This window comes from Sus scrofa, chromosome Y, assembly GCF_000003025.6.
Source record: "Sus scrofa isolate TJ Tabasco breed Duroc chromosome Y, Sscrofa11.1, whole genome shotgun sequence".
NCBI lineage: Eukaryota > Metazoa > Chordata > Mammalia > Artiodactyla > Suidae > Sus > Sus scrofa.
Genome location: NC_010462.3, coordinates 19824464 through 19846598, shown reverse-complemented (window position 1 = coordinate 19846598; position 22135 = coordinate 19824464). Strand labels below are relative to the sequence as shown.

The 22135-nt window shown below is 42.9% G+C and overlaps 1 pseudogene; it reads right to left on the bottom strand.

Annotated features, from left to right (window-relative positions):
* LOC110257948 lies at positions 6803-8433 on the bottom strand (annotated as a pseudogene).

Sequence of the window (22135 nt, the reverse complement as noted above, 5' to 3'; positions counted from 1 at the left end):
CACTGTGGTCGTGGTGCATTTCCCAATGTGGTGAGGAGTTTCCCAGGGCATGTCAGGGCAGTGGGGCACTTCGCATGGCTGGGCATAATTCCAGACATAAGTTCTTCCAATACGTTTTCAATAATCTTTTCTTTTACTTCTCCTTCTGGAATTCCTACTATGCACAGATTGGCCCACTTTATGTTATCCCATAGGTCTCTTATATTGCTCTCAGGGTTTTTTCATTTGGTTTTCTGTCTGCTGTCCTGTTTGGGTGATTTGCTTTCTTCTATCTTCCACATCACTGATACTTTCCCCTGCATTATTCCTTCCAGCCCTTACTGCCCTTAGCTCACATTGTTGGTCTACAAATGAACTTTCTAGATTTTCTTGGCTTCTCCTTATGTTTTCTATTTCTTTTCTGATGGAGTCTGAGTTACAGTGCTTATCTTCTCTGAATCTCTTTAGTATTGTCACTCTGTGTCGTTTGAACTCAAAGTCTGTCAGACTGTTTGAGTGTTGAAGGTTTTAGGTGAATTCTCCTGTTGCATAAACTGGGAATGTTTGCTGAGCTTCCTCTTCTTGCTTGTGTTTTCCTTTTACTGTGAATTTGGGGAAGCCAAAATGTAGTTTGGCACAGTCAGGGCACATGGTGGTGGTTGGGCTCTTCCTGAGGGCATGCATGGCTGTCCGGGTCCCACCGCCGTGGCTAGGTGCTTCCTGTGGGCAGTCAGTGTGGCTGGGTTGTGCTGCTCTGGTGGGGAGCTTCCGTAGGCTGGGTGGGGCTGGCCAGAGTGTTCTGCCTTGGCAGTGCACTTCTTGAAGCCAGGTAGGGCTTGATGGGTTGTGCCACAAGATTGGAGGGCTTCCTGAGGGCATGCAGGGCTGGCCAGTGCCTGTCATGGTGGAAGTGCACTACTCCCAACAATGGTGCAATGTCTCTCCTGCAGGCCCAGACCTTCTCCTGGGTTCCCTCTCTTGTGGCTTTCCAGTCCCCAGCCCTTAGCTCTTTGCAACCCTTCACCCCTGGGGCACCACTTCCTCATCTCTTATGCTGTCTCCACACCACCAACCCCAGCCTGCTCCCAGGGACTCACCTCCAAAGCCTAGGGCTTGGCACCCAGTCCCCACCAAAGCGTCTCAGTCTTTGGGTCCTGTGCCAGCGGTTCTGATGATCTGTGTGGCTCTCACACTGCCTCTCAGTCCTCTGACCTGCTGATGCACTTTTCGTGGCATCTTGGAGATCCCTTGGACTCAGCTGATCTTTCCGCAGGTTCGGTGAGTTTCCAGGGTGTGGGTTCCCTTTCTCTTTCACCATTCCCTCTCAGGAGTCCAGTCCTGATGCCCCTTCTCTCTCTCTCCTCTTTTCTGTTGCTTTATGCAGTTGTGTCAAGAGATTCTTCCCATTTTTGGAGGTTTCAGTTCTTCGGCCCGCGTTCAGTTGCTGTTCTGTGTGAGTCATTTTACATGTAGATGTGTATTTTTTGTTGCATCTGTGGGAGAGGTGAACAAATCCCCCTACTCTCTCACCATCTGGGCTCTCTGAAATTGTGTCCTTCTTTATCTTTCTCTATGGCCTTTGTTTGATTCAATGTCTATTTTTTCTACTATGCGTATCACAACTCCTGCTTTCCTGTCTTGACCATTGAAATATGATGTCCCATTCTCTCACATTCAGTCTATACGTGTTCTTTGCTCTAAAGGGAGTCTCTTGCAGACAGCAGGTTGTATGTTTTTGCTTTTTGATCCAATCTGCTGCTCTGTGTCTATTGATCAGAGTATTCAGTCCATTGACCCTTAAGGTAATTATTGAGAAACATGTATTTATTCCCATGTTAAACCTTGCTTTTCAGTTGATTCGTTGTATTACCTTGGTTTTTTTTTTTTTCCTCATTCTTTTTTTTTTGATGATTTCCATTTATTTTATGCTTGTATACATTTCTTTTTAGTTTTCATGAATGTAATGTTTGGTTTGATTTGTGGTTTCCCTGGTTTTCAAGTAGGTTAACCACTTCCTACATCTGCTTGCATTAGCCTGGTAGTCATATAGGCTGCAACACGATATTTAAAATTAGGTGTCTATATTTTCATACTTCCTTACCTACACTCTATGCTTTTGAATTTCTTCTTTGAGATCTTCGAGTTTGTCCTTTTGGTGTTCCTTGTGTTTCTCATCACTTTTCGAGTAGATTTTTGTTTGTTTGTTTGTTTTGGTGATGTATGCTGGCTGATTTAAGTGACTGCTTTCCAATCTGTATATGTTCTGTCTTCTTTTTTCTCCTTCTTCTTCTTCTTCTTCTCCTTCTTCTTCTTCTTCTTCTTCTGCTTCTTCTTCTTCTTCTTCTTCTTCTTCTTCTTTTAGCCATTTCTGTATTTTTTTAGAATGGGTTTAGTATTGGTGTACTCGTTTAGCTTTTGTTTGTTGGAGAAATTCTCTGTTTCCCTTTCCAGTTCAAATGATACTCAATAAATAAATAAAACATATGTAAATGAATAAATAAATAAATGATAGTCTTGCTGGGAAGAGTACTCTAGGCTTCAGAGTTTTTCCTTTTGGAATTTGTGTATAGCTTGCCAATTTCTTCAGGCCTGTAGTGTTTCTGTAGAGGAATTAGGTGATTTGCGGGTTCTCTTATAGTTAATGTGTTGTATTTCTCTTGCTGCCTTTAGAATCCTCTCTTTATCTTTGGCCATTTCCATTATAGTAGGTCTAGGTGTGGGCATATTTGTGTTCAGCCTGTTTTGTGCCTTCTGTGATTACTGTATTTTGATACCTGTTTCCTTTAGTTTGGGAAAATTTTGAGACATAATTTCTTCCAATATATTTCCAATCCACTTTTCTTTTTCTTCTGCCTCTTGAATTGCTATTATGCATAGATGGACCCCTGTTATGCTACCCCATAGATCTCTTATGTTGCTTTCATGTGTTTTCATGTGGTTTTCTGCCTGCTGTCCTGATTGGGTGATTTCCATTATGCTATCTTCCATGTCACTAATTCATTCCTCTGCACTCTTCACTCTGCCCTTTAGTGCCTTTAGCCCAGTTTGGCTATCTGCAAAAGACTTTTCTAATTTTTCCCTATTTTCCCCTAAATTTCCTCATTCCTCTCGAAAGTAATCGACATGACTGTTTGTAATGTGCTCGTAAATCCCTGATATTCAGCCTTCATTCCTTCAGTATATATTCACTCTACCCCTTTTGAACTCAGTATCTTTTGGCCTACAGAGGTCTGTTGCATTGTTTCTGCTTCACATGAAATCTCCTGTACCTTACGTGGGAATTGTTCCTGGGCTTCTTCATCGTGTCTATGATTTTCTTTTTCTGTGAGTTTGGGGAAGTCAAACTCTAGTCTTGGAGGGTTACTTCTAGGCAAGAGCAACCCTTTGTATTTTGTGGGGTGTTACCATTTATTTGGGGCATGGAGGATTGCATTCTTGCTGGCTCAATCTTGGGAGTGAGCAGGCCATTATCCCGAGGGTGCAGAGTGTATTTCCAGGGAGAGGGAGGTAGTGGGTAGGGCTGGTAGTGCCTTCTTGCTGGGGTCTTAGCAGCAGCAAGTACATGCAGGGAGGTGGCACAGGCTACTCCTTGTTTCAAGGCCTTGGGAGTGATAATGAGCTTTTTGGAGAATCATGAGGTGCCCAGAGCATTTGGTAGTGGCAGTGGCAGTGGCAGTGGCAGTGGCATGGTTTGTGAGTTCCCAGAGAACTTGGAGCAGAAACAGGTAGTGTTTGGTCACAATGACCTCTTCTGAGGTGCCCTCTGTGGTGATTAGGGCCACAAGGGGTGTCTGTTCCTGGACCCCTAGTGGTAGCAGGCCATGCACACCTCTGGTGGTTTGCCCCCCCAACTGAGGACCCTTATAAGAAGCACCCTGTCCCTCTTAGCCCACACAGGAGATGGTACACCACTGCTCCTAGTTACACGGTCTTGGCAAAGGACAGTGTTCAACCTTCTGGGTGCTTCTTCCGTGCAACTGTCAGAGCATTTGGCACTGACAGTTGCAGGGCGGTTATATGGCCAGGGTGTTGACTGCAATACTGGGTGGTGCTCAGTTGTAGTGCCCGCTCTGATTTCTGACCTCTGAGGTGACTGTGGTCAGAGATTGGACCTGATCACACACCCCTACCGGTGGCAGGCCTTGACTCCCTGTGGTTTCTGAGATGACTGCTTTGGGTTGTCCGCACTGCCTGTAGATCACTCAGGAGGCACCACATCTCACTTACCCACTTGATGCCCATAGCCCCCACCAGAAGGATCTGGACACCTATAGCCAGCACAAGAAGTGTCCAGGCTGCTGTAGCACAAGCAAGTGGCTTCTTGCCACCTTTGGCCGGCACCAGGTGCACCCTGCCCTCTGAAAGCCTGTGCACGTGTGAGCAGGGAGATTCCTTTGGCATCTGCCCCTCCTCCTTTTCCCCTCTGCAACAATGGCACCTTGCTTTTTAAGACAAAGTGGGGTCCTTTCTACTCCAAGGATGGCTCTGAGGTGACTCTTGGTATGATTGAAAATAATTCTTCTGAATGTTCTCCAGAATGACAGTAAAAGAGAAACATAAGAAGCTGCTAAGCAAATAGATTCTATATCTTTAAGGGACCTGTTCACCTGGCTGAGGTTTGGTGTTAAAGGCCAGCATTTGTATTTAAGCCTGTCTTTGTGTAAAAGAAGAAAGCAACCTCTACGTGTGAATCGGGATATATAAAGGGGTGGAGATAAAGGCAAAAATAACCTAGAACAGTTTGAGGATTTTAGAGAAAATCACACCCATTTTTTTTTCTACTACTTTTTTTTTGTAGATGTTTCACTGATAAAATGCCACCCTGTGGTGACAGTGATGCAATCTCTGATGATGTCATGTGGATATTGTTGTTGCACTTATGGTGTAAATTATGGTCATGCTTCCTGGATAAGATAAAATATGCTATCGTTTGGAATGTGAAATGTACTTTTTAAGTAATTGTTTATCTTTTTTTTTTTTTTGTCTTTTGAAGGCCAAATCAGTGGCATATGGGCGATCCCAGTCAGGGTCAAAGCAGAGCTCTGTCTGCTGCCTTACACTGCCATAGCAATGCTGGGACTGAGCCACATCTTTAACTTACATCACAGCTCAGGGCAACTCTGGGGCTTTAAACCACAGAGCGAGGGCAGAGGGTGAAGCTGCTTCCTCATGGACACTAGTTAGGTGTGTTAACCTCTTTGCCATCATGGGAACTCAATGGAATTTATTGATTTATTTTTTCTTTGCAATGAAGACAATCTTGTCAACTAATATCCAATTTCCATTTGAAGTAACAGATAGACTATAATGCAGCTGAGAAAACACTACGTAAATACTATGTATTTTCCCTTTCCAAATTGACTTTTATTTGCCCCTTTTTCCACACCCTCATAATTGAGACCCCCATTCAATACAACTTGGACTATTTCAGAAATCTCTTGGCAGCTATTCTCTATTTCCTTAGTTCCATTTTCCTTTTTGAAACAGTTACAGCTAGGGGACATGTCAAATGCTCCTCTCTAATTATCAAACATTTCAAATATTAAAAAACGGCAAAATAATCTGCCATTGAAAACAATTAAAACGACAAAAGGACAACCTGCAATGGGAGACAATTATTTCAGATGATGCAACCAATAAGGGCTCAATCTCTAAAATCTACAACCAACCTATCCACCTCAACAACAAAATAGCCAATTACTCAGTGGAAACATGGGAAAGAGACCTGCATAGATATTCTCCAAAGAAAATATACAGAGAGCCAACAAGCACATAAAGAAATTCTCAACATCACTGTTTATTAGAGAAATGCAAATCTACACTACTATGAGGTATCACTTCACACTGGACAGAATGGCCGACATTAACAAGTCCACACATGAGAAAACGCTAGAGAGGGTATGGAGAAAAGAAAACTCTCTTACACTGTGGAGGAATGTAAACTGTTACAACCGCTATGGAAACACTTCAGAAAACTAAATATAGAACTAGCATGTCACGCAGCAATCCCACTCTTGGGCATACACCTGGGGAAAAAAAAATTTCCATGAAAACTTTATGTACGCATGTATGTCCAATGCAGCACTCTTCACAAGAGGAAAGACATGGAAATAACCTAAGTGACCATTGGAAAGGATGGATTAAGGGATGTTGTATATATACACAATGCAACACCACTCAGCCATAAGAAAAGAACAGAATAATGTCATTTGCAGCAACACGGCTGGAACTGGAGACTCTCCTACTAAGTGAAGTAAGCCAGAAGGAGGAAGGCAAGCACAATATGACATCACTTATGTGTGGAATGTGATATATGGCACAACTGAAGCTTTCCACAGGAAAGACACACATGGATTTGGACAACAGGGTTTTGGTTGCCAAGGGGGAGGGTGCAGGATTGTGATGGACTGGGATTCGGGGGTTGAAAATGCAAACTATTGCATGTGGAGCGGGTATGCAATGAGGTTATGCTGTATAGCAATGGGAACTATCTCTAGTCACTTTTGATGCAGCATAATGTGAAACAAAGGATATGTATGTGTGTGGGTGTGCGTCTTGGGTGGGTGGGTCTGTGACGGGGCCACTTTACGGCACAGTATGAAAGTGATAGAACACAGTAAACCAACTATGATGGAAAAATCATTTTAGAAAAAGAAATGCAGCATCCTTTTACTCTTAACTGTGTCAAAAGTAAAGAAATTGAAGCTATGAAGATGAACATACAAGTTTATTGCTGAAATAACAAAATTGCAGGAATTTGGTGACTTTGCCAGCATAAAATTTCATCTTCACTCTCCTGCATAACCTATAGTCCTTTGATAGGTCAGTGGTAATTAGGGTGATGTTCAGATATGGAAGAGGACTGAGGATTTGGCCTTGAAAGCGAGGCAGCAGATGTGTCAGTGGCCATTGGCATTAGGAACCATGGATGGGATGCTGGTTGCGGGTTAGACAGAGGGCCCTCAGTTGGTGATATATTCTGGTATCTGGTTGGCAAAGGAGAAGGCTCCACCCTCAGTCCAAAATAACCACTTGGGAAGTTAGAAATAAGGTGGTACTGAGAAATGGACGTGGTAGTTGTAATGAAATTCACGACGTGGCCACTTGCTGGAGAGTAGCTGCTTTGTGAGTGCATGTGAAACGTGGTCAACTGATTAAAAATAGCATTTTGAGCCATGACAATTTGTCCTGGTGGCCTGACTGATGGTGATGATGGAGAAGAAAGACCACTTCTAGTTGGGGTAGTTGTATTAGAAATTCTCTGGCTCATAGAAGGCCATCTTATTAAAGGCACATTTAGATTTGTAGAGGTTGAAATTGCATCTTCTCCACGAGTTTCTGCAGCCACATCAGAATTATGGTTATCCACATCACCCCCTGTTCTAGAGCGCTTCTTGCTGCAGCCTTGAAGTAGAGAAGCCGATACTGGAGAAGCATTTTTCATCCTGACTCTTCTTTTCATCCTCACCAACAGATGGGGACAGCCTCGGTTAAAATTTGGATTATGGTAGAACTGCAGCTAAAACCAAAAGAGAAAGGTATTTAGTGACCTTTTAAACAAAGATACGAGGACAAAGAATCCATAAAAATCTGACTTGTTTCATCACACAGAGTTAATGTCAGGAAATAATACTCATCTATTACTAACATTTTCAAAAATTTATGTAGTGGGAACAGGCAATTATGGTCCTTAAATAAAAATGCCTGGTGCATTTACAGTAACAGTATGAGGTTCAGGGGCTTGTATTGGGTGAGGTTCATCGAGAAGGCTCCAGGTGGCTAGGAAATTTCTCTATCACCCCAAATATTTTATGACCAAGTGGCCTTCAACTTAAAAGCGTAGCAGTACTTCATCCCACCTTCAAGGTCTACTATGACCCTATATGTATGAACATATTTGCAGATGTCCCTCTGTAAATAATAACTGGACATTTCATAATACCTTGTTCCAAGCAGAGACTTCATTATCTTCTGCCAGAATGTTGGCTAGTGAGGCAGGTCTTTGAAAATTCCTTCGCAATTTAGTAAATCCATAAAGTTAAGCTGTCGAACTAAGCTTTTCATACTCTCAGTTTCAAAAATTCTGAAGGGAGCCTTTCTCTCCAGAACTTCTTTCTTGAAGCGTTCTTCATTAATCACGATCGAGGTTCCATTTTCATCCCACCAAATGGACTTAAATCGATCACTTTCAACAATTTCCCAAAGTTTTCTGGGAAAGGGCAGAGGAGGAAAATCATTATCTCCATCTGGTTCAGAGGCACACAATGTGTGGCATGGCTCTTTCATCAGGGAGCCCTCAGACAAAGCCTGGAAAGCTTTTTCTTCAATCTGAGACCTCAAGTCCAAGTCCCCAGTGATTGAGTTATCACACCATGGAGATGTAGTGGAGGAATCTGAACCAGTTGGTGCATCTTTAGGAGACACAGGTTGAATTTCTGAAGGAGCATGTAGCATCTCAGATAAATTTCTCTTCAGCTACTTTTCTCACCTGCATGGCTTTTGAACTCTGCAGTTTTAAATGCTGCTTTGGTAAGCCTACACAGATAAACTATCCAATCCATCACAATGGTTGCCAGCCTGAGTAGCTGTGACATCACAAGACTCTAGTCTCCTAGCAATCTGAGCATCATCTTCAGTCAGGGTTTACTTCTCTATGAAATTAGCCCAGTTAATATAAAATATGAGCTCCGTACTTGAACAGTAACCCAAAGAGAGAAAAAAAAATGAGATCAGCAAATGAGATCCTATTCCAATGGAATCTTTTTAATAAAAAAACACATAAATATATAAATCCATTTCATCCCTGAAGTAAACGCAAGTTCTCTCTCGTGCACGTAAGCACTTGTGCCTGTTATGTAAGGCATTGTAAATGGAAGAAAAAAAAAAAAAAAACAACGGCAAAGTGAAACAAAAGTTATGCAGCTCTTGAGAGTGTATAACTAGAAGCTGTGCAGTATTTATATTCAGAAAAACATAGCCAGTGTTCTATGGTGGCTAGCTTGTTACAAAAGTGTTCTGATCTCTGCCGTGCTATGGGTTCAATCCCTGGCCTGGGAACTTCTGCATGCCCCACGTACAGTCCAAAAAATAAAAAGACAAAAAGAAAAGAAAAAAGAAACAAATACACAATCAAAAACAAAACAAAACAAAACAAACCATGACCTTTGTCACTAACCAAGACATGGAAGAGCCCTGGGCACCAGGCAAAATATCTATAGCCATAGAGACAAAAAAAGATTGATGGTTGCTTGTGTTAGGAGAGGAAATGTGGGGAAGTACCATCCAAAGTTATGAGATTTCATTGCGGATTGATACAATGAGAACTGAGGAATTGATGGGTGTACCACATTCTGAAGATTATGTATGCCCTTGAACTGAATACTTTAAAACTTATACCATAATGTTTTCACATTGTTAAAAACTGACTGTGATCTGGTATCACTGATTTTATTATATCGAGTTTTCTGTGTATCCTACGCAAGTAGTCTGTGTGTTAAACAATATTCCAAACATTTTCCGTTAGGTTGTTGAGGGAGGAAGGCACAAGACCAAATAGTACATAAGAGGGATTTATTAGGGTCTCTGAGGGGGCTGGGCAGAGCCCACGATGGCATCAGCCTTGACTGCAAGGAGGTGTTAGGCTTATAAAGCATCTGTGGTGGGAGTCTGTGGTTGGAGTCCACGGTGGGACCTTGCGGCAGGGAAAATGGAGAAGAAAGGGAAGGTCAAGGGAGGTGTAGGGACTCAAGTCCCATGACAGAGCACAGTTAATCCATGTAGGCAGTTAGTCTGTGCAGGCAGTTGCTTCCCACAGGTCCTCGTTTCTTGCTGCCCAACTTGCACTTCCACATTCTGGGAGGGGTGTCCATAGCAAGTCTCTCAGGTGAGCAGCAATAGTTGGGGTGTATGGCAGTCTGTCTCCATCCTCCTGGGATCCTCTCATTCAAGCCTTCCATTATATGGGATAGGGATGAATGTCTACTCTTCTCTCTCTGCTTCCTGCTGGCCTGGGGTGAGGAGTACTTGTGGATGGACATGGTATATGCTACCATAGAGGATGGGAAGCAAGGAAAAATAAGATTAAACATGGGTTGATACCAGTATTGTTGAAGGAGGAGTGTAGTTTCATCTGAGTAGGTTTTAACACGTGATGTGGTATTAACACGTAAATCACAGGAACTATTGGTCATAATACATGTTGTCTCCTTTCTGTTGCTATAAGAGAAGACCTTGAAAATATAAGGTTGTCGCTGCCAGCTGATGCTGCTTTGAGAACAGCTGGTGTCATCACGTCTGACAGGGCACATAAACCTTAAGTTCTTGGCAATACAAGGGATTGCCTAAAATTACTTCCATAAGATTTCCTAGTCTTCCTTGGATGTCTGACCCACAGCTACTCCATTCTGCCTTTTCTCCCTAATGGCCCATGCAGTTGCCATGGTCAATGATCTCTGTATTTCTAGATGAGAGAAGATGCAAGAATTTGGGCCCATAGAGATCCTCACCTGAAATCGGTCTGAAGGCCTGTGCCTCACCCCTGGTCACCTCCCTGAGCTCTGCTCAGCCGTTGCTGCAGGTCAACAGCTGCTGTGCCTCAAGTTTTCCTGCACGGAGAGCCTCTAGGCAAGTGCTAACTTGAGGTCACAGTTGGCCATACTCCCCCATGGTCGTACATTTGACCGTAGTTTGGGGAGGCATTTCATGACCATTTCATCTCACAGTGCCAGCAATGAACATTGCTAGGTCTGGCAATGATGTCACAGATAGGCCACTCAATGTGCTAGTCCTGGACAAAGCCATACTAGGAGTAGCCAAAAGTCTCTGGACCACCCATCTTCCTCGTCTATTATGGTCCAGGAAAATATTCCCTCTTGCTGCATGTTCCCATATCTAGAGACCACTGATCTCATATGGAACTATATATCATTTTCAGTGACTCAGTTACACTTCTGGAAATGCAAGAAATAGCAATTTTGTGGAGACAGTGAATAAAACATAAACCTAGAGAATCTCATGCTGAGAGAAGGAAGTCAGAAAGAGAAAGACAAACACCACATGATAACCCTTATATCTGGTGTCTATTTTAGAGCACAAGTGAAGCTTTCCACAGAAGAGAAAAACATGGATTTTGAGAATAGACTTGTGGTTTCCAGGGGGAGGGGGACTGGGACAGAGTGGGTTTGAGTGGGAGCTTGGAGTTCATTGACGCAGTCTCTTGCCTTCGGAATGGATAAGCAGTGAGATCCTGCTGTGTAGCCCTGGGAACTATGTCTCCTTACTTGTGATGGAGCAAGATAATATGAGAAAATAATATAAACATGTCTGTGTACCTGGCTCACCATGCTGTGCAGTAGAAAATATAGCAATATATTGGTGGCAATAAAAAAACAACTTAACCTATTCTGATAAGGAGTGGAAAAACATAAGAAAATATTTGTGGCCTCTTAAAAATTATGTGGAAAGCAGTATTCATAAAGTCATAAATGAAAATTGAAAAGCTTCACACAAAACAGCCCTGTTTTATCGCTGTTCAGCTGGATTAGTCTGTTCCTTCTCTTTAAAGGAAATTTCATTCTGACTTGTCCACTCAGCTGTACTCCCCAGTGTTCTTAGGCTGGTTATCCCTTGACAGTTGAAACATTCCCAACACAAGAGAGCCTTTAAATTTTGATTAATGTAGCCCAGGAGTGTTATGTCACTTGGCTAAAGTCTTACCTGCTGATTGAGCTTGAGTAACAGTTGAAGGAAACATAATTGTGCCCTTGTGAGAGCAGGTATTAGTTGGACAGATGAGGGGATCCCACCTAGGAACATCACTGAGAAGAGCCTTGGAGGGGAGAAACCCGCCAACGTAGATGAGAAGGTCAACAAATGACCATGTGGTCGTGGGGGGGGCAATCTTGTGATAGTGGTGTCCCTCTGATGGTGACTTCTTTTTGTCCAGGCATTGGTGTTTCTGTTATTAGGGCCTTGTTTTAGGGTGAGTTTGATGTCAGTAGTTCTCTCTGTAGACCAGTGCAATGTGGATGACCTTCTTAAGAGGGAACTAGAGATTTTCAGAGGTATTTTATTCACTTTGCTTGTGCATATGGTACTTAAGTATTCCCGACAAGAGACCTTCCATCTAGGCTGGAGACAACCATTTAAATGATACTTTCCCAGAATGTATAACCCCCTGGTTATCGTGGGGCATCAGATATTCTCGCAGAGACAGATTGCAGCACTCAGCTTCCCATGCTGAGACTATGTTCTTTGTACCCCCCTTAAACATTGAAATATTGTAACACAGCCTCCAAGAACTATTTGGGAAGTGAGTTTTAGAAAGTGAACCCTAACCTCAAAACACAGAACTAGAGTATGAGTCACAAGATTGTCTCGAAAATGATCCTCACTTTCACCAGATATTGTCAACCCAAAACTGTAGAAGGAATACCCCAAATGGAGAACATATTTTCAAAGCATTTCTTTTCATTAATGGGTTTTCTGTGGAGCCAGGAAGAACCAAGCTGCCTCTTGGATTTCCCACAGTCATGGCTCTTGAATTCACAGCTGTTGCTTACCTATCTTCCCTCCTCTGATTTAGGGGCACACTTTTCCCATGCTACAAGGTCATCAGGATGGCAAATGTCTGAGAATGAGGGAGTAAGTTGTGAGCTATATCTTTATAGATTGGGTTCATACCTTTCATCCGACAATTTCTCCCCTGTAACACTGTAATTTACACTTAGGAAATTTGCAAATACACACACACACACACACAGAGCGAGAGAGAGAATGCAAAATTTAAACACCTGGCCAAGTAGAATCTCACTTTATTGTAAAACATTACCTAGTCACTCAACCAAAGTAACAAAGGATTTCAAAAGCAAATACAAATTAAAGGCCAATCGATTCATGTAACCTGTTATCAAGAGTATGAACAAGGTAAGGTTAAGAAGGTTCAGAAACCTTTCTTTTAGCAGAGAGACAGAAACCTAATTCAAGTTTTACACGAGCTTACCTTTAAAGTTAGTTTATTTTTTAGCTTTAAACTCCCAGTCAGTCCCGACCAAGCTTGAAAATCCTGTCTAGTGTCCACTTCGCAGAAATCTTCCATCACTTTCTGTATCCGTATTATTCTGTCTGCTAGCTTTCCATTCAAAATAACAAGCTACACGACAGACTTACTTTCTGTTCCCTTAATAGAATGCAATTCCATTCCTCCTTCCTTCTTTACTGAAAACACAATGTCTACTTGTCTGGGTGGACTTTTTATCACTTCTAAAAGTATGTGTTTCCTGGTACAGAACATCACAGCATAGCACCAAAACACCGATAATAGTCTTAAGTGATGTTGCTGTCCCTTCTTAGTAACTGAAGCCTCAGCATCCGATTTGACTTTTATCAAACCTAGGTGCAATAAGAAAAGCTTCTGCCAATGACTCTGAAGACATGCCCATTTAAGTTAGATCAACCTACTTTAACTTTAATATCAGATGTTAATTTAACACGGAATATTTTCCAGTTCATGTGAGTCTAAAATTACCTTACCTTATGTATTTTGAGAGTTCATATAAGAGCTTAATTTCCTTCAAGCCAATTAAGTAGAGCTTTTTGATGAAGTAATTTTGGCAAGGCCACACATGCACAACACAAACAACGATACATACAAAACAGGAAGCTCAGATTTCCCATTCCAAAGTCTCAGCCATGAATAAGGTACACCTGTGTGAAACCCATCAGCTGCAAGAGACACTGGCTTCAAACTGGGTCCCTGACAGATGGAACAAATCAAGGTCACTTGTCTAGGTGGCTAAACATCTTTTAATAATGTTTAGAACAAAAGGCATACGATTTCTCCTTGACCCTGAGAATTCAACTTGCAAAATGTACCCCTATTCCTGAAATTTCTATTTCAGAAAGATGGTGGAGCTAAGGCTTCCAGATGTCCAGGCAGAACACCTGCATCTCAAGGACACAGGCAAATTTCTCTTGGGATGACTTTGTTTCCTTGAGGGCAGAAAACTTTTCCCTCAGAACTGAGGAGCCTCTTCCCTGAGTCTTAAAGGCCCTGTCAATTAGTCCAGGCATGGAGTTTGTGGGCCCTGTCCTAATATGTGTAGATGTGTCTGTCAGGGGAAGGCTGGCTGATAAAAGGGACTGAAAGAATGGCATGCCCTTCACTGGTCCCCGGGTCTGGATTAGTTTAGTGTACGGGTCAGACATGGGAAGGGGACATGGACCCTGGTTATGCCTACGATTCCATTAGTGACTTCGGTCAGGGGCCTGTATTGAGGTTGGCAGAGGTTTGCGGACTGGTCTTTTAACTCAGTTTGAACGGGAGCAAGCTGCTGAGCTATGGAATGGGTGGAGGTTTCCCACACCCAGGGCAAAAGAACGGAGGCTGGGAGAGGTAGCTTATCATGTTCTAGATGAGCAAGGGGGAGGAGAGAGGGCTCGGAAAGAGAGACAGGAGTGAGAAGTCTGAGGGAGGCTCTGAAATTAGATAAAATATCTCTGCCAAGAGTTGGGGCTGGGCACTTGGTTAATATCAGGAAAGAACAGCTAAAGGGTGTCCCTGATGGGGTGCAGTTTGGAAGGGGTTTTGGTAAGGGTTTGGAGATGAGACCACCAACATGCACAATCGAGACTTGAGAGGGGTGTTTGTGACCTGTTAATTGAGGTTGTGCTGAGTAAGTGGCCCCTGTGTTGATAAGAAAGGATACCAGCTTACCTACAACTAGCAGAGTTACCTGGTGCTTCACCCGAGTAGTAGTTGTGGGTCTGGGATGCAGGGGTTTCCAAGGCACCCTCAGTCTTCTGTGATCCTGCCAAGGTGGCTTGGCCTGTTGAGGTCCAAGGATTCTGGTCTCTCTGCAGGGAGGGGTGTGGCCGTCCCCTGAGAGGTTTCCAGTGGCCTCTCTTATCACACCTGCAGCATGGGCCTGGAGTGTCTTAGAGCCATTGTCCAGGGGAGAGAGCTGATATTTGGGGGAGCCCTGAATGGCAGTTGCCTGCATTTTGTATTTAGCCCGATCTCTTTTTAAGTGTTGGCTTTCAGCCTCTTTATGCTGATTATTAAAGACCTTGAAGGTGAGGGTGAAGACATCCTGCTGAGGGGTTTGAGGCCCATCCTCCCACTTTTGTAATCTGTGCCTTATGTCAGGGACAGACTGAGAGATGAAGGGAGTGTGGAAGGAAAGATTCCCTCCAAATGGGAAAGGTCTAACTGTGTATCTTTTTGAAGTGCCTCTGTTAATCAGGAAGGAAAGCAGATTTTTCATGTGGGCTCTGTCTAATTTCTTTTTCTTTTTTTTAGTTAAGACCTGCTTCACATAGTCCTCCTATGAGACAAGTTACCATGTGACTCTGGTGTCTGAAGGCCTGGGAATCGACTGGAGAGTCCCAGTTTGGATCCTGTCTTGGGACTGCTACCGCCCGCACTCTTTGGTTCTTGTTTTGCCAGCAGAGGTCCTCTGTGTGGGCCTGAGTGGCTAACCAGACCCTTTCCTTTTCCACAAGGTCGAGGATGAAGGATAAGGCGACATCAACACCATGGCAGGTAAGGTCACAGGACTGAGTGATTTGTTCAAATTCCTTAAATGTAGATGGAGGGATCAGAAGAGAAGGAGTCTCATCTTTTTTGTTTTTCAATTTAAGTGGGAGGGGTTGGACATGGAAATAGGGACATGGACCTGGACAATCCCTCCAGTGCTGGCAACTCCCCCTCAAGGGACCAAAGGAGCTGGTTGGGAGGTGTTTGGAGAAGGAGGAAGCTGGGTACAGAACTCTGTATGAGGAGGAGAGGAAGAGGGGTCAGTATCTGGATTAGGATTGGGAGAAGCTGAGGACAACTTGGGTAGGGGACTGGAGGATTTTGTGTTGGGGGAGAGCTGGAGGCATGGAGAGATTTGTATTGTGGAGAATAATGGTCTGCAGGATCAAAGCAGGAGCTGTCAGAATGAGAGGGACTATGACATGAATGATGGAGAAGAATTTGAAATGTGAAGCAGGGAGAACAGAGGGAGGTGTGTGGTCTGAGAGTAAAGACACAGCGCCTTTCATGCCACCCGTCATTACAGTGACAAATGTTATTGAGGTCACTCAAGCTATTTACATTGAATGTGGACTTGTGGTTGCCAAGAGGGAGAGGGAGAGGGAGGGAGTGGGATGGATGGGGTGCTTGGGGTTAATAGATGCCTTCTAGTGCCTTTGGATTGGATTAGCAATGGGATCTTGCTGTGTAGCACTAGGAACGCTGTCTGGTCCCTCAGGGTGGAGCATGATAAAGGGAGAAAAAAGAATGCATACATTTATGTGGAAGGGGCTCACCACGCTGTACAGTGATGAAGCAGAACATGAACAGAACACGGTGGACCAGCTATAATGGAAAAACAAATACAACATCACTATAGAAAAAAATTGAAAGTGGCATTTTGGGAGCATTGAGAGCCATTAGCTAATGTTTATCCTGTGCACACGGAGTTACAGAAGAAGTAAAGATGCTTGGACCTAACATTTCCTCTTAGGAATACCTAAATTCCATAAGAGGCAAGCAAGCGGTGTGTTCTGTGGAGGAGTGGAGGGCTTCTTCGCCATGATGAGGACTAAGAGGGGACGTGGGCTAAGGAAGGGGCCACCTTAGGGAGTGCCACTTCTTAGGCTGCGTGTCTCTAAAGTCTGGATAGTGGATGCTGAGGGACAGAGAGGGAGGTTTCTCGCTGATGTGGGTGTTCCCAGATGAGAGGGATGGGGCCAAGTGTCTATGCATTCTACAGACCTAGTGTGATGCTTTGTTGCAGAAGGTTGTACTCTGATGTGCCAGAGGAACTGGGGCCCAAGAGCCATGCTGACAGGAGACCCAGAAAAGTGACATTTTCTCACCCAAGTATAAGAAGGCAAGTGCTGGATGCAGAATCAGTCATGGAAAGGTGGTATTCCCCATTAGGGGTTCCTGCCTGACTGAGCAGGAGAGGACTGGTGCAGAGGAGCCTGGATCAGGGACCCAAACCTGGGTGGGTTCCAGAGGTTAAGCCAGGAAGAGCTGCCCCTGCCTGCTGCTCTCTGGCTTTCAAACCCAGGAGTTTGGGGCCCCACTGATCTGATTCCCATTCTCGTAACATTCCCGCTTGAGGTTTAGCACCATATGTGAAGTTTGCTGAGGGAGGAGTGGGCAAGGGCATTTGATAAACAGGAGAGATTTATTAATGGCTCAGGAGGGCACCAGCCTTGACTGTGAGGAGGGGCTAGGCTTATAAAGGATCTGTGGCAGGAATCTGCGGTGGGAGTTCACGCCAGGATCTTTGATGGGAACAATGAAGAAAGAGGAGGGGAAGGTCAAGGGAGGAGTAGGGGGTCAAGTCCCATGACAGAGAGCAGTTCATCACTATAGAAGTTAACATATGCCTCCAGGTGTTTTCCTCAGTCCGTTGGTTCTTGCTGCTCAAACGGAGCATCCAATTCTGGGAGAGGCTGTCCACAGCAGGTCTCCAAGTTGAACAGCCATATATGGGCTCAATGGGGGTCTGTCCCCACGCTGCTGGGAACCTCACATTTTCATAGTCATATTAGCACAGCTAATATGATTCTTGTTGGTATGTCTATCAATATATGCTAAGCATTCATGAAGTAGAGATTTTGTGTTTATGTAAGGCCCATACCATTAAGGAAATCCAACAAGTAGGAGATAAGTCATAACAAGAGAGTTTATAAGAAAAACGACTTATATGAGTGTAAGAGGAAACTTGCCATTCTTGAAAGAGCCAAAGGATATAATCCAAGATTACATGGAATAGTAATCTTTTTTTTTTCTTTTGTTAGAACAGGAAATAGGCGGAGGGGTTTTGGTGAGGAAATAAGTAGGGCATAGAGTCAGGAGCATTGAGGTTTCCCATAGGTTTTGTGACCAGGAAATGGCCAGGGGATGTGTGAGAAGGCTAGGCCTTCCTGGCATTATGGGGTTGCAGGTTTCCTAGGGGCTTGTGGCTGAGGTAACCAGTGTCAGGCTTAGCCTCAGGCTGTAAAATGTGCATATGAGGAAAGGGTGAGACTGTTCCAAGATAGGGTCATGGAGGGGTAGGTGGAGAGGGTGAGAATTTGCCAAGGTATGGTGTGCGGTGGAACTTACAAAGCCAAAAGGTAGTCAGGGCCAACATTGTTCCAGAGAGTTGGTTCTTATTTGGAAAATATAAGGGTCTCAGCAGTTTGGGTGCATTGATCTGGTTTTCTGAACATTATTGTGTAGGAGTCCAGAAACAAAGGAGTAGCAACATAAAATAGGACCTAGATTTTATGAAGTGGTCTTAATATGGGATAACAAGCTGCTCCTTTGCACAATGAGACCTCATGTTTGGTAATAATTTCTGTGGCTTCATGGCTGAAAGAAGTGTTACAAAAATGATGTGAGTGATTTCCCATTCCAGCTTTGGTAAATATTTAATATGTGTCAAAAATACATGATGCTTTCCATATTTATCACATTTAAGGACGGAATATTTTCACAACTAGAAAGAGTGTCTAGTTTGGCACTATGTCTTAGTGTAATGCAGTTCTTAAGTCAGAATGCTTTGTATTAACAAATGGTCGTGAATTTTCCTTTCATTAAACATTTCATGAAGATAGACACTCCATGAAATGTAGTTTCATGAAATTTGACAGTGATTTCTCCTGATTTTTTTTTTTTTTTTGGAGAATGTTAGTGTCTATTTTCTTCACAGGACATGCCCTTAGATTTACACATGCAGATTTTGTGGGGGATTGGCTGATAAAATATTATGTATATGTGAAAAACATAGGAGTTCATGTTAAGAATTTAAAATGTCTCATTAAACCGTGGCTGAGAATTTTGGGGTGCTAGAATGGCTGGATCATATATGAAAGAAGTCACCTTTATGGCTATTAGGGGAAGACAGCCTAATTCAGGTGTCTCTGAGCTCCAAATTGCAAACTGTACCTTGAATCACAACCATAGGAGAGAGTGAAAAGTTTTATCTTGAAAAGATGCCTATAATATGTTGTATGAACTTACCTGTATAACGAATGAGATTTAGTTTGGGCTGTGCATCTCTTTACTATTTAGCATTGATGCACAGTGCTTTCCTTTCTCTTAGTCATGAGATGCTTGACTAAATTGGATGGTAATATTGTCTTTAATCATATATATGTATGTACACATACACACACACATATATTTCTCAAAGGAATTTATCACATCTGTAGTTGTATAATGATCATAACAATCTGATTTCACAGGATTTCCATCCCAAAGCCCAAGCACATCCCACCACCCACCAAACTGTCTCCTCCAGAAACCACAATTTTTTTCAATGTCTTTGAGTCAGCATCTCTTCTGCAGAGAAGTTCAGTCTATCCTTTGTTCAGATTCCACAGATCAGTGAAAGCATTTGTTGTTGGTGTTTCATTGTATGGCTGACTTCACTTAGCATGATCGTTTCTAGGTCCATCCATGTTGCAAAAAAATGCCAGTATTTTGCTCCTTTTAAAGGCTGAGTAATATTCCATTGTGTATATGTACCACATCTTCTTGATCCACTTCTCTGTTGATGGACATTTAGGTTGTTTCCATGTCTTGGCTATTGAAAATAGTGCTGCAATGAACATTGGAGTGCATATGTCTTTGCGAGTCACGGCTTTTTTGGGTAGATGCCCAGGAGTGGGATTGCTGGATCTAATGGGAGTTCTAGGTTTAGTTTTCTGAGGACTCTCCATACTGCTTCCCACAATGGTTGCACCAATTGACAATCCCACCAACAGTGTACTAGGGTTCCTTTTTCTCCACACCCTCTCCAGCACTGATTGTTTGTAGATTTTGGATGATGGGCATTCTGGCTGGTGTAAGGTGGTACCTCAGAGAGGTTTCGATTTGCATCTCTCTAATAATGAGTGATGTTGAACATCCTATCATGTGTTTCTTGGCCATCTGTATGTCTTCTTTGGAGAACTGTCGGTTTAGATCTTCTTCCCGTTTTTCGATGGGGTTGTTTGTTTTGTGGGTGTGGAGCTGCAGAAGGTGTTTATAAATTTTGAGCATGAATGCCTTGTCAGTCCCTTCACTTCCAAAGATTTTCTCCCATTCTGTGGGTTGTCTTTTTTGTTTTGTTTAGGGTTTCCTTTGCTGTGCAGAAGCGTTGAAGTTTGATTAGGTCCCATTTGTACCTTTTTGTTTGTGTTGTCAATACTGTGAGAGGTGGATCCGAGAAGATGTTGCTACCGTTTATATCAGAGTGTTTGGCCTATGTTTTCCTCCAGGAGTCTGATAGTGTCTGGTCTTATATCTGCGTCTTTCATCCATGTGGAGTTCATTTTTGTGTATGGTGTTAGGGAGTGTTCTCATTTCATCCTTTTCCATGTGGCTGTCCAGTTTTCCCAGCACCACTTACGGAACCAGCTGTCCTTTCTCCATTGTATATTCTTGCCTCCTTTGTCATAGATGAGTTGGCTGTAGGTGTGTGGGTTTACCTCTGGGCTTTCTCCCCTGTTCCAGTGATCTCTATTTCTGTCTTTGTGACAGTATTATGCGGTTTTGATGATTGTTGCTTTGTAGTAGAGTCTGAAGTCCGGGAGCCTGATTCCTCCAGCTCCATTTTTCTTTTTCAGGATGTCTTTGGCTAGTGTGGGTCTTTTGTGCTTCCAAAGAAATTTTAAAACACTTTGGTCGAGTTCTGTGAAAACACTCCTTGGTGATTTGATAGGGATTGCATTGAATCTGTAGATTGCCTTAGGTAGTATGGTGATTTTGATAATATTAGCGCTTCCAATCCACGAGCATGGTATATCTTTCCATCTATTGGTGTCATCTTTGATTTCTTTCATCAGTGGATTATAGTTTTCAGAGTACAGGTCTTTTGTCCCTTTAGGTAGGTTTACTCCTAGATATTTTTTTTTTCTTTTGGATGCGATGGTAAATGGGATTGCTTCCCTAATTTCTCTTTCTTCTCTTTCATTGTTAGTGTATAGAAATGCCATCGATTTCTGTGTATTGATTTTGTATCCTGCGACTTTGCCAATTTGGTGGATGAGCTCTAACAGTTTTCTGGTAGAGTCTTGAGGATTCTCTAGGTATAGTATCATGTCATCTGCAAATAGGGATAGTTTCACTTCTTCCTTTCCAATTTGGATTCCTTTTCTTTCTTTTACGTCTCCGATGGCTATGGCTAGGCCTTCCCGGACAATGTTGAAGAGTAGTGGTGAGAGCGGACATCCTTGTCTTGTTCCTGATCTCCACGGGAATTCTTGCAGCTTTTCGCCATTGAGAATGATGTTTGCTGTGGGTTTATCATATATGGCCTTTATCATGTTGAGGTATGTTCCTGTTATGCCCACTTTCTGAAGGGTTTCTTATCAGAAATGGGTGTTGGATTTTGTCAAAGGCTTTATTTCGACATCTATTGGGAGGATCATATGGTTTTTCTTCTTCCGTTTGTGAATGTGGTGTATCACCTGATGGATTTGAGGATATTGAGGAGCCCTTGCATCCCTGGGATAAATCCCACTTGATCATGATGTCCAATCCTTTGAATGTATTGTTGGATGCGGTTGGCTAGTATGTTGTGGAGGATATTTGCATTGATGTTCATCAGTGAAATTGGCGTGTAGTTGTCTTTTTTTGTGGTGTCTTTGTCTGGTTGTGGTATCAGGGTGATAGTGGCCTGATAGAATGAGTTTGGGAGTATCCCTTCTTCTGGAATTTTTGGAAATAGATTCAGAAGGAGAGGTGTTAGCTCTTCTCTAAATGTTTGATAGAATTCCTCTGTGAAGCCATCTGGCCCTGGACTTTGGTTGGTTGGAAGTTTTTAAATCACCGTTTCAATTTCAGTTCTTGCGATTGGCCCAATTGTCTTTTCTACTTCATCTTGGTTTAGTCTTGGAAGATCGTACTTATGTAAGAATTTGCCCATTTCTTCTAGTTTTTCCATTTTATTGGCATATAGTTGCAGATAGTAGTCTCTTAGGATCCTTTGTATTTCTGTGATGTCCGTGTTACTTCTCCTTTTTCATTTCTAATTTGATTGATTTGAGTCCTCTCTTTTTTTTGCTTGATAAGTCTGGCTAGGGGTTTATCAATTTTGTTGATCTTTTCAAAGAGCCAGCTTTTCGTTTCATTCATCTTTTCGATGGGTTTCTTTGTTTCTATGTCATTGATTTCTGCTCTGCTCTT